This window comes from Cygnus atratus, chromosome 2 (genome assembly GCF_013377495.2).
Source record: "Cygnus atratus isolate AKBS03 ecotype Queensland, Australia chromosome 2, CAtr_DNAZoo_HiC_assembly, whole genome shotgun sequence".
NCBI classification, from domain to species: Eukaryota; Metazoa; Chordata; class Aves; order Anseriformes; family Anatidae; genus Cygnus; species Cygnus atratus.
In genome coordinates this window covers 49,964,548-49,969,524 of record NC_066363.1, presented here as the reverse complement: position 1 = coordinate 49,969,524, position 4,977 = coordinate 49,964,548, and the positions used below count along the sequence as shown (strand labels likewise).

At 42.8% G+C, this 4,977-nt stretch overlaps 1 long non-coding RNA gene across 2 annotated transcripts; it reads right to left on the bottom strand.

The window, feature by feature from the left end:
• LOC118249628 (uncharacterized) lies at nucleotides 1-3,635 on the bottom strand. 2 transcript variants are annotated; one of them, XR_004779157.2, is made up of 4 exons: nucleotides 3,523-3,635; nucleotides 2,950-3,003; nucleotides 1,116-1,158; nucleotides 1-297 (listed from the first exon to the last, which is right to left on the bottom strand). It is a non-coding gene; the product is annotated as an uncharacterized LOC118249628 (long non-coding RNA). The 2 variants fall into 2 exon arrangements; XR_004779158.2 differs by lacking the exon at nucleotides 1,116-1,158.
• Nucleotides 3,636-4,977: the final 1,342 nt, after the last annotated feature.

Genomic DNA, 4,977 nt, shown 5'->3' with positions numbered 1-4,977 from the left:
TCCAGGCTTGCAAGAGCAAGGCTACCATTACAGCCTGCTGTTTAAAAAGCATGGATATGAAAGCCACATGCCACAAAACAGACACAGAGTAAATGTACCATGATGGAATTGCTAAACCCAAAGAAAGCAAAAGAACACATGCTCATACGCCATAACTGTATACCTCTGTACAATAAAACAGATCATGCAGGGCTGACATGGATCTTGATAGCCATATACAGCACAGCAGCCATCCTCTGGGAACATCTGGGGACATGAGCATTCCCAGTGCTTTGTACAGGGTTGGCAGCATCCCTCCTGAGGAGACAGAGAGGAAGTCCTCCTGCATTTTCAGGGCAGAATTTCCTTTGAACACTGAATGATGCTAGCTACCTCGAGCAGCCTGTAATCTCACTAATTGTTTATCCCAGTTACAAGAATGCCTGTTCTGTCTTTTCAAAGCAAGATCAGCAAAAATAATTAAAAAAAAATACAGCGGGGAAAAAACAAAAACAAAACAAAAAAAAGAAAGAACAACACTTTGTAGGTCTTGCTATACTGCTCAACACATTAATCATTTTTGCCAGGTAGCATATAAATGTATAACTTGTAACTGAATATACATATGGTGCTAACTATGACAAAGACTCCCCAGAAGTATCCTTGAGTGGATGGGGAGGGAGGTATTTTTTAGTTTGCTTTTAGTTTCTCACTGTTCTAGCCCACTAGTGATAGGTAATAAATTATATTAATCTCCTTATACAGAGTCTGTTTTACCCATGATGATCATTGGTGGATGACCTCCCCATCGCTATCTCAACCCTTGAACCCCTTCCATTGTATTTTCTCCCCCTTTTCCTTTGCAGAGGGGGAGTGAGAGAACATTTGTGGTAGAGTTCAGCTGCCCAGTTGGGTAAAAACACCACAATAGCAGCCCAGGATAAAAAAAGTCAGTTCTTCATTCCCTCCTGCAGAAAGTTTCACCCTCTGGATAGTACTCTGCACACAGGAGGAGCTTCCCCAGGGAGACCTCTGCAAAGCTTGTATCTGTAGTGAGATCTCCATCCGAGCAGCATCCCACAACCTGTGCAGTGCAAATGTCAGGAGGGAAGCCAAGGATCAATGTTTTCACTTACCTGCTAGGGGCTACAGGTGTAACTCATCAGCTGAAGAGCAGAGCTCATGAAAAAAAAAAAAAAAAAAAAAAACCATTGTCCATGTCTTCGCTAATCAGAGGCCAGTTTTTGTTCACACTCACTCTCTGAACTCTCTGAAACCTGCTAAAGAAAAGCTGGCCAGGGCATGATGGGGCACAAGAGATGAGGAATGATTCTTGCCATCTTTCCTACACATTGACATCTACAAGTTTATACAGAAAGGAAGCAATACTGAGGCACATCCAGGTATACAGCCATAAATCTACAGGGACTTTCACAATGACTTTTTGTTTTTTGTTTTCTCTGGGTGTGGCAGATTACATTTGGGTCCAAAAGGATTTTGCTTTCATTGATCGTTTCCCACAGCATTCTCCTCAAGAAACTGGCTGCTCACGGCTTGGACTGGCGTACGCTTCTTTGGGTTAAAAACTGTCTGGATAGCTGGGCCCAAACAGTTGTGGTGAATGGAGTCAAATCCAGTTGGAGGCCGGTCACTAGTGGTGTCCCCCAGGGCTCAGTACTGGGGCCAGTCCTCTTTAATATCTTTATCGATGATCTGGATGAGGGGATCGAGTGCACCCTCAGTAAGTTTGCAGATGACACCAAGTTATGTGCATGTGTCGATCTGCTCGTGGGTAGGAAGGCTCTGCAGGAGGATCTGGATAGGCTGGACCGATGGGCTGAGGTCAACTGTATGAAGTTCAACAAGGCCAAGTGCCGGGTCCTGCACCTGGGGCGCAACAACCCCAAGCAGCGCTACAGGCTGGGAGATGAGTGGTTGGAAAGCTGCCTGGCCGAGAAGGACCTGGGAGTATTGGTTGATAGTCGGCTGAATATGAGCCAGCAGTGTGCTCAGGTGGCCAAGAAGGCCAACAGCATCCTGGCCTGTATAAGAAGCAGTGTGGCCAGCAGGTCTAGGAAAGTGATTGTCCCCCTGTACTCGGCTCTGCTGAGGCCACACCTCGAGTACTGTGTTCAGTTTTGGGCCCCTCGCTACAAGAAGGACATGGAGGTGCTCAAGAGAGTCCAGAGAAGGGCAACGAAGCTGGTGAGGGGTCTGGAGAACAAGTCTTATGAGGAGCGGCTGAGGGAGCTGGGGTTGTTTAGCCTGGAGAAGAGGAGGCTCAGGGGAGACCTCATCGCTCTCAATAGGTACCTTAAAGGAGGCTGTAGCGAGGTGGGGATTGGTCTATTCTCCCACGTGCCTGGTGACAGGACGAGGGGGAATGGGCTAAAGTTGCGCCAGGGGAGGTTCAGGTTGGATATTAGGAAGAACTTCTTTACGGAAAGGGTTGTTAGGCATTGGAATGGGCTGCCCAGGGAAGTGGTTGAGTCACCATCCCTGGAGGTCTTTAAAAGACGTTTAGATATAGTCCTTAGTGATATGGTTTAGTGGAGGACTTGTTAGTGTTAGGTCGGAGGTTGGACTCGGTGATCTTTAAGAGGTCTCTTCCAACCTAGACAATTCTGTGATTCTGTGATACTCTTGACTGGAAGTATGTTTATATCAAGTGACTACTGTGTATTCCTAAAATTAACAATATGGCCAGTTATGCTCTACGGCTTTACAAATCTTGCATGCATACAATTTGTTGTTCAAACTTCACCAGTATCATCATGACAAAGCTCCAAAAACTCATGCTGAGAGTAGGTGAGAAAGCACATCACTGCAACAGTAGGAAACCCTCCGCAATCCCCTGCTCGAAGCCCAAACAACAAGCGCTTCAGGTTCCTCATTTTGCCATTACATAACACGCAGAGGATGATTACTTTGGTAAAAACAATGGGAAAAAAATGTAGAATTTCATCTCACCAGATAAACTGATTCTTATCCTTCTCAGGCATCCTTTTACCTCATCATAAGAGTCTGAAAATGTCAATCAGTAAAACATATAAAATCTGCAATAAACCATACAGGACCTCTTTCCTGGCTTCCTTGTTTTTAAGTCAAAGTGCTCAGAGATATTCTGTCACTTTCCATTAGAGTAAAACCAGAAGAGTTTCCTTGATATTTCAAGGGATATCTTAGTTTCAGTTTAATTTAGCACAGCATTAGAAACAAAGCAAAGGCTGAGTTGTGCAATGGCACAACTTTTGTAAAATTGTGCCATTTACAATGGATCTTGAGAAAAAATAAATATCACTTAAAGTTATTACTTTTTGGTTTTAAAACCTTGACCAAATCTGTTTGAGTTCTTTTCAAAGACAGAAAGTGCTGAATCCTTCATCTGAATATGACTGGTGTTTTGGTATTCAAAACCAGAGCAATCTCAGAACCTCTAATGTGAATTATTGGAGGGCTTGATTTAATTCTGCATTATGCTCTTGAGGTCTGCAAGGCTGTCAAGTCCAGACTTCCTTCACACAAGGGGAAAGTTATACTTACACAGTACAAAGGAAATGTCAGTTCCTGTGATTTTCCACCCTTCTACTCCAGCTCTCCAGATATTTTTTTATTTCCATGGAGTTAAATCAACTACTAATCAGAGGTAATTTCCTGTGGAAGATGATGTTAGAAAGACATCAGTTCATGCAAAGCCTAAAATCCCAATCCAAGATGATCATTAGCAATTAAACAGGTTCCAGAGGAGTGCTGGCGAATATGCCACCACAAGCATACACAGCATCTGACTCAGTAAGATAAATACACACACCAGCTATAACAGGACAGGAATCACCACATTTAAATATAATAAAATACTACTTTAATCAACATCCCAACATCCTACACATAAGAAGTATTTCCTCATTTCTGTGGTGATGAACTTATACCATGAAACTGGAAATCTAATTACACTTGCTTGTAACTGTAACCACAGAACATAATTACAGCTGCAACCAGACAAAATAATTGGACAGCTGTTAAAAAAAAAAAAAAAAAGTAGCCTTCCTACTTGACTGGAGATACTCTGATAGGAAGGAATTCAGAAATGTAACCATCAGCTTAAACAGAAAAGAGGAAGACAAGGAGAGGATGAGTCTGCTTAGGACATCAGAAGAACATTTCAGAAACATGCATTAAAAGAGGAGTGAAAATATCGGAATTAATTAAATTAATATCATCGTTGATAGTGTTATTCACAAATTGTTTCAGATGGAAAGCAAAATTATAAGGAATCTTTTCCAATTGCATTATTTTGTCTGGAGGGATAAATCTTAGCAGAACATGAATTTGGCTGGAGACAGTGTGAGACAGTCTAGTGGAAATAAAAACAACCAGAGAAGACATATGGGGGGGAAAACAACAAGAAGAAGAAGAAAAGAGGAGAAGGCTACTACCACCCTTCTTGCTTTTCAGTCAGCTCCAAAACACTGTCAGCTCTCCACCCCCAAAAACATGTTCAATGATTTGCTAGCAAAGCACAGGATTCTGCTGTAAAAACAGCAGGAACAAGGCAACAACAACAAGAGAGACAGTAATGGCAGTAACAGACAAAGGACAAGAGCCCCCAAGGCAGCAGTATTGGCTGTAGCACCTGCTGCATCTTCGTTCCTTACCAGCCACAAAACAGTAGGAGAAAAAAAGGAAAAAAAAAAAAAAAAAGGAAAAAAAAATGCTTTTTCGTCTTGGTAGCTGAATGCTTTAATTCACCACCTGCTGCCCAGTTCTAATAGCAGCATGCAACATCCATGGATGCATTGCAAGAGACAAGCAAGGAGCCCACAGAGTCTCTGGCACCAAGAGCTTCTGCTTGGCAAAAGCAAGTAATAAACCCTGCAGCGCTTCCCTATGGTTTTGAATCAGCAACTGATGATTTTTTACATGCCATTTCTGACTCAATTAAAACAGCAGATTGCGGCATTGATGGTGTTCCAGGCACAGTGACAGCACTTTGTTGGG